This window comes from Rattus norvegicus, chromosome 11 (assembly GCF_021556685.1).
Source record: "Rattus norvegicus strain SHRSP/BbbUtx chromosome 11, alternate assembly SHRSP_T2T, whole genome shotgun sequence".
Taxonomy (NCBI): Eukaryota; Metazoa; Chordata; class Mammalia; order Rodentia; family Muridae; genus Rattus; species Rattus norvegicus.
Window position 1 is genome coordinate 48657984 of NC_141544.1, and position 10808 is coordinate 48668791.

A 10808-nucleotide genomic window follows, 5' to 3' on the forward strand; every position below is an offset into this window, starting at 1 on the left:
CTACTGTGTGGGGATGGAGGGCGGGTAGCTTAAAGCAGTGCGGTTAGGACTCTAATTACAGCACTGATGAGGAGATTGCAAAGGCAAAAGAATCACAGAGCTCAGAGCTGCTTGCTCAGTGGCAGCGAGCTGACCCAGCATGCACAAAGCCCTGGATTCTACCTGATTCAAAGTCAATGGTGACCCCTCATGCCAGGCACTTAGGTAGCTGGAGACTTCTGTAGGACTGCCGTGTGACCTTCCATTTTTTTGCATACGATGAAGTGAATGGTTTCATTCTGTGATGTGCTCTCTCACCTCACAATGAGACCTAGGTAACAAAGGCAGAGGTCGGAGAGGAATGTCCGGAGAAATTGTGAGCCAAACAAACCTCCTTCTCTTAAGTGATTATCTCAGCATGCTAGGCCCCAGTTTCCCTGCTGTAAACAATAACTAGCAACCGGAGGATTTATTTGGGCTCACAGTGTGAGGGCAGCCCACAACAGCAGCAGCGGGGAGCAGGTCTGGTTCCACACCCAGTCAGGAGGCAGAAGGAGATGAATCTGCCGTTCAGCTCTTTTGCCTTTAGATTCAGTCCTGGAACCCACTCCAAGGAAAGCGCTGCCCACACTGGGGATGGGTCTCCTCACTTCTGTACCCTAATCTGGATAGGCCCTCATAGCACACTCAAAGATTCGTCTCCAAGGTGATCCTACACTCTGTCAAAGAGAGTCAGGATTAACTGTCGCACTAGGGATTCTGCTCCAGTGACAGGCAGTTAACTGACTTGAGTTTTTTAAAAATCTCTCTATGTGTAAAAGAAATTCACATATGCTTTTGCATAAAGGAAACAGTAAGAATGAACGTTTCTTCCTGGGGTTGGGGGTGGGGCAGCTCAACGACAACTTTCTTTAACTGAGACAGGGTATCTATCTAGCCTGCCCGAGTGAGGACTAAGTATTACTGCTGACTCGAAACACAGGAGCTGTAGGATGCGGGAGGGTGTGGGAGGGTGCAGGAGGGTGCGGGAGGGTGTAGAAGGTGGCTTTCTTGACACCCTTTCCTTCCCTAAAGATTGAGCCTTCATCCTCTTTAAAATGTTGGGCTATATATATACGCATATGTACTTATACACACACATACGTACACACAGATACATATTTACACATGTGTCATACACATATACATATATGTATACACACATATGTGTTACACATATACATATATTACACACACACGTGTGTGTGTGTGAGAGAGAGAGGGGAGAGAGAGAGAGAGAGAGAGAGAGAGAGAGAGAGAGAGAGAGAGAGAGAGACATCTTGGCTAAGGACCCCAGGGAACTTTTTCTGGCTGCTACTTGGTAATCTAAAGCTGCTGGTTGCAGGAAAGTGACCCACACATCTCAGCCTTCTTTTTTTTTTTTTTTTTTTTAAAGATTTATTTATTTATTATATATAAGTACACTGTAGCTGTCTTTAGATACACCAGAAGAGGGCATCGGATCTCTTTACAGATGGTTGTGAGCCACCATGTGGTTGCTGGGAATTGAACTCAGGACCTCTGGAAGAGCAGTCGGGTGCTCTTAACCACTGAGCCATCTCTCCAGCCCACATCTCAGCCTTCTTATGGCATAAGCAAAGAGTCATAAAGTTTCCTTTCTGAAGTTCCTTCAAGAGTTTCTCAACCAATCCAAAGAGGTGTCTCAAAAGAAGACATTTGAATACCTAAGAGATGTGTGGACTGGGCCCAGAGTCAGTAACCATCAGAGAAATGCAAATCAGAACCCAAATGAAGCACCACTTCCTACCAGTTGGAACAGCAACTATCAAAGAGACCACAGACAGCAAACACTGGTGGGGCTGGGGAGAGCAGAGCCTTGGCAGTGTTGCTGGGGAGCATGGACAGTGCAGCTAGTGTGGGAGCTTCCTCAAAACATCAAAGACAACTGCCATGTATAGGATCCAGCTACCCCACCTGCACTGCCTGCATTCCACAACTGGGAAAAAAAAACTCTTCCTACCAGCAGGAAATCAGATGAAAATAACACCCCCCCCCATCCAAGCTTATTCTTGGGCCTCGAATTTCCGTAGATGAACACCTGTCCTGGAGCAGCAGGGTCAGGGAACTGGAGGGACACACACCTTGTCCTGGTGTGAGCCTATGAGCCCTACTCTCCTTCCTTTCTGCAGCTCTTCTAAGAGACAGGCTTTCCCTGGCAAGCTTTTCAGAGCAGGTGATTCTTCCCCCCTGCCCCCACCCTGTGAGCTCTCTTTATTTACCTGCATAATAAGTTCAGACACTCTGGTGGGTGGAAATCTCCCCCTTCCCCCCAAAAGAATGGTGAAACCAGGGAAGGAGAGAGGGAGAGGGAAGGAGAGGGGGACAGGGGGAGGGGAGAGTGGGAGGGGATGGGGACAAGAGGGGGAGAGGGGGAGAGTGGATCTGAAGGAAAAACCTCAGAGCTCCTGTGTCCCCAACAGGCAGCCTGACAGGGCAGCTGGTCAAACAGGCTTTCCAGACCTTTGTTGGAGTTATTTACAAACATTTTCAACTTTCAGACTTCCTCTGTGGAGAGGGATTTGTGGATTTTTTTCTGCCATCAAATATCTTTTTCTTCTAGTTTCCCCTAACCACCAGGCCCAGGTTCTCTCAGCTGCCCCCCTCCCCCCCTGAGAGCCTGCTTTCCAACTCCTGGCCTGACACTGTCTACCCCCATCTCCTGTCTCTTTTCCTGTCTTCTGAGACCATCCCCCAGTGAGCATGACACCCCAGCCAGTTCAGGTTCTGCTTCAGAAATAGCGGGCGAGAGGTTGGAGCTCAGTGCTGTCGGCCATTCTATCCCCTTTGGCTGTCTTGATTGAGATCTGAGCTGCTACCAGCTGATCTGACCCAAGGCCAGAGATCCCACCTTGGTACCCATAACCAAGGATCCCACTGTCTCTGAAGCTCCATGCTCTAGTTTTACCAATTGTCCAACCAACAAATTCCCTGGAGGCTCCCAGTTTTCTCTGCACTTTTTTTCTTTAATTGTGAATCATACTGACATAGCCTGTACAACAGTACAACAGTGAGAAAAGTTTGCCTTAAGTAGAATTCACTGTCCAGAGTCACACACCCGTCAGAACAAACGCAATGGCAGCATTTCAGTCTCAGTTGGCCAGCCCTCTCCTCTGGGCGTACCCTGGTATTTGTTCCCTGCAGCCATTCTGGATTGGGGTATTTTTGCTTGGTTTCCAGGCCTTCTCAAGGAATGTTACTGGGTCAAGGCTTGGCCTTGACCTCTGACCTCTGTGCAGCTGATTCTGCCCAGGCTCCTGAAGACTGAGACTGGAGGCAAAGAGACACAGCACAGGGACAAGGATGTGTTAACTACTCTCTATGGCTGTAATAAAAAACCAGGACCCCAGCAACATGAAGAAGAGTTTGTTTGGGCTTACAGCCCCAGAGTCCACGACGGCTCAAGTAGCAGGTGTGGGGGACGGGAGCCAAACCTGGGAGCTCACATCTTGATTCACAAGTAGGAAGCAGAGAGAGAGAGAGAGAGAGAGAGAGAGAGAGAGAGAGAGAGAGAGAGAGAACAAACCTTTAAATTCTCAACTTCTACCCCAGTGACCAACAAGGCCATACTCAGGAGCCCCACCCCCCACAACAGTGCTATCAACAGGGAACCAATTTATTATTCAGAGGCGATGGGGGGACATCTCATTCAAACCACCGTACAAGGCATCCTCAGGGTTCCTTGGGCCTCAGCACCAAGACACCAACCAAGGCAGCAGTGGTCCAGATGGGGACCCACCCTTAGATACACACAGTATAAGCTACTTGTGAGACCAGAGGACGGACTTCTACTGAGCCACCTCTCTGCTTCCCCCTCTCTCGTAAGCCCCTGGTTTCTGACCTCCATGAACACTGCTGAGATGTGATTAGCTCAAAAGAATAGTGAACAGCCAATCCGAAGCTGGTTTCATACTTGAATATTCTTTTCTGTTCGTGGATGAAATTTCAAGTCCAAATCATTGAGACCGGGCTGAACAAAATCCACTAGATTAGAGCAACGGCAAAATTGATGTCCCAGGGACAATGACTCTCCCTGTGCCTGCACCATTTCTAATGTCAGGTACAGAAGTCGTCCTTCAAAGAAAATCAAACCAGTACCTGATGCAGTGCTAACAGAGTCTCTGAAAGGGGTAAGGGCGTGAGTCAGCTCACTCCATCAAAGTCCGCAGAAAGCAGTCTTCACAGAAGTAAAGGTGTTCTCTGCCTGTTCTGTCAGAGGCGACAGAGGGTGTGGGAGCAGGATGAATGGGATGGGAGGAGTTCAGAGGGCCCCTGGCTTTCCAGACACATGGTAGACTATCCCCTGAACATACTGATAGAAATGTCCCATTCGGAGTCCCAGTGTGACTTTAAGACCCTGGCCCTTTTCTTGAGTTTCCTAAACACATATCCCATAATGCAAACCTCCAAGACTCAGTCATGGTTGTCAGAAAGCCCCAGATGCAATGTTTGCCTTGCTTGGAGACCATCCCTGAAGGCTGGAGGCTGCTGCAGTTGAGCCTCCCAGTGGCCCTGAGCCTACCTACTCCTGCCTGGAACTCACCCTGCATCTCCCCCTTGAAGTGAAGCCCTTCCTTCTCTAAGACCTCTCTGGACCCCAAACTATGGGAAGGAGGACAGGTTGTCCAGTCACCTGTGGCCCTTTGCGTGGGATGGATTGACTCAAAATAACCTAGAGCCATGTGGGATGCACAGGACCATGTGGGAGGCAGCCATAGTATCATGGAAACTGCAGAGGGAATCACCATGGCAACCAGCTCTCTAGCCCTTTCTTCCCTGTGGCTTGGTCTCGACTTCCTCTCTCCAGATCAGTGCTGTAGGACCTAGGGTCTACGTAGATTTGCAGAATTGGGGAAAAAATGAGCATTTGGTATGTAGTCTCTGCACTAAAGGAGGAACCCAAAGCCCACAACCTTTCCAAAGCCACAGGTCCAACAACATTGGAAGGCTTTTCTCCCCCGTCCCAGAAATAATTTAATTGTTAGGATAAAGTCACAATGGATAAGGGTGGGCACCCCAGGCAATGACAGGTATCTTTATAAGTGAGAAAATGGAGCCATGAAGACTGACAGAAATGAAGTATAAGATGATAAAAGGTCCAGCAGAACCCAAGGAAGGGAAGCCGCAGCCGCAGAGCACCAGTAAGGGACAGCCAGAGGAGCTGCAGAGAAGCTAGGAGAGGGTCTCCAATGCGCCTAGGCTACCTCTCCCTTCGCACTTCTGAGGGCTGAGCCGTGTGGTACGGCTGTGGAAAGACTGCGTGGAAGTACTTTGTTCCGCAGTCACAGGAGACTCACGGCGCCATGGGAGCGGGGTGCGGTGGGGGTGAGGGTGGCTTTATTTAGTTCTGAGTGAGCTGTATGGCTCCTCTGTTCATGGGAGGCAGCCAGTCGTCTATTCCAGCTTGTCAAAGCCCTTTACCACCGTAGTGTCTAGAGTCATGGGAGCGCTGCCGCTGACACACGGGTGACAGGAAAGGAGTGACAATGTTCCGAGAAGGAATTTTGTTCTCCTCGGGTCCATTTCGTATGGAATGAAGAAAAAGAAAAGCTTAAATTGAAATGAATCACCCATAATGGCTGACATTTGGAAAAATAGTAATATAGCTTCCCTATATACAGGGTTGTTTTTTTTTTTCAAAGAAATGTTTCGTGTGAGTGAAATTATACATATGTATGGGTCACAGTATGCTAATTTGATGCATTGTGTAACATGGTGACAACTCTGTGTCATGTGCGTTTCTCCCTCCTTGGGCATTTACTATGTAGTATTGGGGATTGGTTCTAGTTCTTTATAAAATATACAATAAACATGACTTCATCATCCCACACCATTTTAATCTGACACTTACTTCCCCTCCCCCACCTTTCAGTGACTCCAGTGACCTCTGCTCTCAGTTTCTATGACATCACCTCCTCTGGCTTCACACGTAAGCAAGAATATAACACATGTTGGGTTTGGTTTACTTAACGTTCTTCTCCATGGAAAGGATTACATGCGTGCAGAGGCCTGCTCCCCACTGTCCCTCCTGCCCAGTCCTACCCTGACATCACCTGGGTCCCCTAAAAGGCTGCCCATCCACCTCCTTTTCTTTGCTAAGTTGTTGGATATACAGAGGTTTATCTCCATTGCGGATTACTCTATCACAGTGTGTGTACGTGTGTCCATGTGTGTGTGTGCATGTGTGCTACCACACTGTTAGGGGACCCTGCCTGGCATTCCCACTAGTCTTACATATTTGAAAATATTTCCAAGAGGATGGCCCCTTAGAAACGCAGGAAAGCCATTCTCAATCCAGAAACTAGGCTTCACCAGCCTTGCTTTTGTTTATCCTTGAGCAATTAGTGACATCACATCTTTTACAAAAGGACTTCCAGGGATGACGAGTCTTGACCTGCTTTGCACTCCTTGCTGCCTCTTGCCCTTGCTGCCTGCTCAAATGGCGTGAGGAGTCCAGTTTACTGGAAGTTTGGGTAAACAGCAGCTCTCTGAGTAATTAGTATCCAATTAGGCCACAGTTTCATGTCTGCGTGAGTCAAGCTCTTACCCAACCTCTGGGAAGAATTAAATAGGTCAGGCCTCTGTTTACAGAGCGGAGCCATGCTGACGGCTGCAGGCTGTGTTCAAGTTATCCCTGGTAGCTAGAGGAAGCCAGTCCATGCTCTCATGTTGGTCCTTGTGAAAGGGGCCTACTGAAGGCCAAACGACCGATCCCTTAGAGGGTCCGCAGTTCGCTAGTCTCAATTCACTATCTCCTTATGCTGACCATAAGGAAGGCCCAGCCCTGCCCTGCCCTATGAGTGACAAGTTTACAACACTATCCTTGTAGGCAGACGTGTATGTAGTGAGTCTCCCTGCTGACTAACATCTCAGCTGCCTTACAGTTCCCAACTATGCATTAGATTTTCAAAAGTGTATGTGTGTTCACATGCATGTAACACATATGGAGGCCACAGGTATTTTCCAGTGATGTTCCTGCCAGACTGGCTGACTTGCAAGCCCCAGAGACCTACCTGTCTCTGTCTCCCTGTGCTGGGATCACAAGTGTGGCCTCCAGTCCTGGCGTTTTTGTTTTTTTGTTTTTTGTTTTAAATGAGAGTTCTAGGGAACATACTCAGCCCTCATGCTTGTAAAGACCAGTAATTTATGGACTGAGTCATCTTCCTAGTCTCTTGGATATTTTAAATATAGTTTCCTCTGTACCCGCAGAGTACTCATTCCTGGTCAGCCCCGAAACACAATCTGTGTTCCACCTCCCTTACATAGGATGGTCTATGTTCATCTCCCTGTGTGTGTTAATACCTTTAGATTAGCTATAATAACCAGTATAAATGCAATATAAACATTATACTCTGCTTAGGAAACAATGCCTGGAACAAGACAGCAGAGATGCGGGTTTTTCCCCTTGAATAAGTTCTACCCACAGTTGGTGGCATCGTTGTTTGGAGGGAGAGCTTACAGAAGGGGAGGGGCCACCTGAGCCTGGAAAGGAGAGAGAGCAGGGCATGGCTGTGAGCTCACTACCTGCGCCCAATCATGGTGGACACTGCTCCATTGTTCTGCACACACCTTCTAAGAGGAAAAGCAAACACAATCTAGTGCAAACACAATCATGGTGACAAAGATGTACTCCAAATGGCTAGAGTGAACTGGTCTGAGCATTCCCCGTGCTTGTTTGTCGCTGGTTCGGTTGTCCGGTTTGGTTTTCAGTCTGCAGGGTCTGTCCTGCCACCTTTTGGTCCTGCGGTAGTGCACGTCTCCTGGGCTAAGTGGATCCCATTAGATGTTTACCAGCTGCGGGTTGCACATCTGTTTTTACTGCTATTGTTTGCTTGATTCTTTTTTTTTTTTTTCAGGTTTGACATTTTTCACTCCTGTCTACTTCATGTTTATTATATCCTCCTTCCTATTTCTGGGTTTAATTTTTCATCTCTTAACATGAAAGCTTAGGTCTTTTCTTAGCTGTTTCCCACAAACTTGTACATGCTGTGTTGCTATTCTCATTTAGCTCAAAATAGTGTTAATCCTTCCTGTGACTTCTTCCCTGATCCATGAGCTGTTTAGAAGTATGTTGTTTAACTTCCAAATAGTTGGGGATTTTCCAGATTCTTCTGTTGTTGACACATGAAGTTCTGCTGTGGGCAAAATATAAACTTTGTATGATTTCAATTCTCTTAAATCTGCTGGGGCCTGTTCTTGGGTTCAGCACAGGATCCGTCTGAGTGCACACACAGAGAGTGCATGCTCTGTACGCGTCACAGTCCACACGGTCACATCCACTAGTCATCTTGGCAAATAGCGATTTTTAGACCCAACACATTTGTTTTTAACCAACTTTCTGTTTGTTTGTTCAAAGTTTTAGCTCTGTGTGTGTGTGTGTGTGTGTGTGTGTAATATGGAAATGTTCATACCGTTGTGTACATGTGGTGGTCAGGGGACAACTCGTGGAGTCAATTCTCCCCTTCCACTTTTATGTGGCCTCTGGGAATTGAACCCAGATCACCAGGGTTGCGCAGCAAGCACCGTAACCCACTGAGCCCTCTCTCCGGCCCTTGTTTGCTCATCCTATGAGATTTGCCCACTTCCCCTTGGGCTCACCCATGCCCACCTTCTGAGTATTTTTACCCTCATATAGGCTCTCTCAGCCTTTTGATCAGAGTGTCACCAATGTGCATCGTGTAGCTACAGGATAGCTGAGTGAGTCTACCATCTTGCTTTTTTCCTTCCCATGTCTCCTAAATCCCTATTATACCTTTGCTTCCCATTCTAATGTTCTGGGGTGGATGCATAGTCTCTATTTTATACAGGTTATTGGGTGAAAAGCTATACCCCTGGTATTTCAAATGTGCACAGTCTAAGACGCACTCATGCTAAGATACTCAGCACCCAGCAGCTCAGCCACTCCATAGGTAACACCGCGTCCTTAGAATATCACACCTTTGCCAGATTTCTGCTGGGCTGCTTTATTTCTTGTGTGATTTTGACTGAAAAAATATGGTTTTGCTATTTCGCCTCAAATTTTGAGGACCTTTCTCTAAAGACAGGGTTTCACTGTGTAGTCCCGAGAGATCCACCTGCCTCTGCCCCCCCCTCCCCCAAGTGCTGGGGTTGAAGGTGGGCACCACATCTGGCAAATTTTAAGTGACTTAAAAAGTCACATCCACTTCTCTTGTGTGGGGAATGAGTACCCCTGTGCTCTCACGCAGAAGGCCAGAGGACCACTTCTTTCCTCCTACTCTACGATTCTGGGATTGTTCACATTGTCAGCTCTGGTGGCACCTTTGCCTGCCGAGCCACCTCCTGGCCCTTAAGTGACTTTAAAAGAAAAAATTTAACAAGGCAAATATTTTGGATGTATCCATCTGTCTGCTTAGCAGTGCTGGGTAATCTTTAAATCACGCAGACATAGGTTTCTTACGCCTGTGGTTTAAGGGACTTAGCTTAAATTTACTCTCCTAAATTTATGGCGGGTCCCTGGAAGTGAAGCGGAGTGGGTCTTTGTTTCCAAACGGATTTTGTTCCCATTGCCAAACAGTTACTTTCCACTCGTTAACACAGGGCTTATTTACTATCTGTCAATCTGCCTACTGTTAAACACACCCTGGTTTTCTCTTTGGCACTGCGTGGTTCTGAGAGAAATCCATTGCCACTCTTGCTCTCTTGGCACAGATGTTCCTTCCCTTGCTCTGTTCACAAGAATTCTTCTACTCTTTTAAGCTATTTTATATGAGGTTTTATCATGGACTGTATACACAAATGTGTATGCATGTGTGTGTGTGTGTGTGTGTGTGTGTGTGTGTGTGCGCGCGCGCGCGCGCGCACGCTATGGTACAGGCTTCTTAGGTGTCTAGCTGTATGATTTTCATCATAATTGGAAACACTGCAGCCATTACCCCTTCGGTGTCTTCTGCTTGTCCTCTCAGTGACTTCAGGGAGCTGGAGGACTTAAGCCTGTCTGCATATCACTGGAGTTCTCAGATTTTGACTCTCCGTGTTTCTTACTGACTTACCTTGCACGCTGACAGGGTTCTTGACCAGTATGTGACCAAGCTGTCTTTTTGCTCCTTTCTCATTTGGGCTATGCTAAATCTAGTAGGTCTATGTATGGCCTGGTTTGGGATCCAGATAACTCTGGGTTTCTTTGGAGGCTGCAGGGCTTCACTTTGGAAGGTAGCTAAGTAACCTGAAGGCTGGACACCTGGCAGGCCCACACATGCTTTACTAGGGGAGTCTAAAATAAAGATGCTCCAGCAGGGCCCGATGCTGCCCGGGTGGAAGTGGCTTCTCCAGGCTGTTCTGTGTGGAGCCTCTGTTCTCACAAGTCAGAATTTAATATCCCCCCCTGGGTGACCCCCACAGGGCCTAGTCCTTGAGTTATATCTTATAGCTCCCTGGTCATTTTCTACCTATAGATATTAAGGTGCATGCTGAGGGGAGCAAACTGCAATGCTCGCTAAAACCCACAAAAGCCCCCATGCAATTTTTACAGCTGTTATTCTGAATAGCTTCCTTCTGTTTGGAACTCTGCTCTGCAACTTTCCGTAACATTAGTTTCACCCGCTGCCTGAACTGTCATGGCTACCTCTTCAACTCATTGAAAAGCTACAGGGCTCTGTTTAGGATGCAACTTCTGCATCCGACATCTGAAAAATGCCTCAAGATAGAAAGTCAGGCACGTGTAGTTTAACCTTCAGTTTGCCCATTATTGGGGCTCATCTATGTTTCCATGGCTTAGGTGCTCCTCAAGGGTTCATTTACTAGGGCTTGGTCTC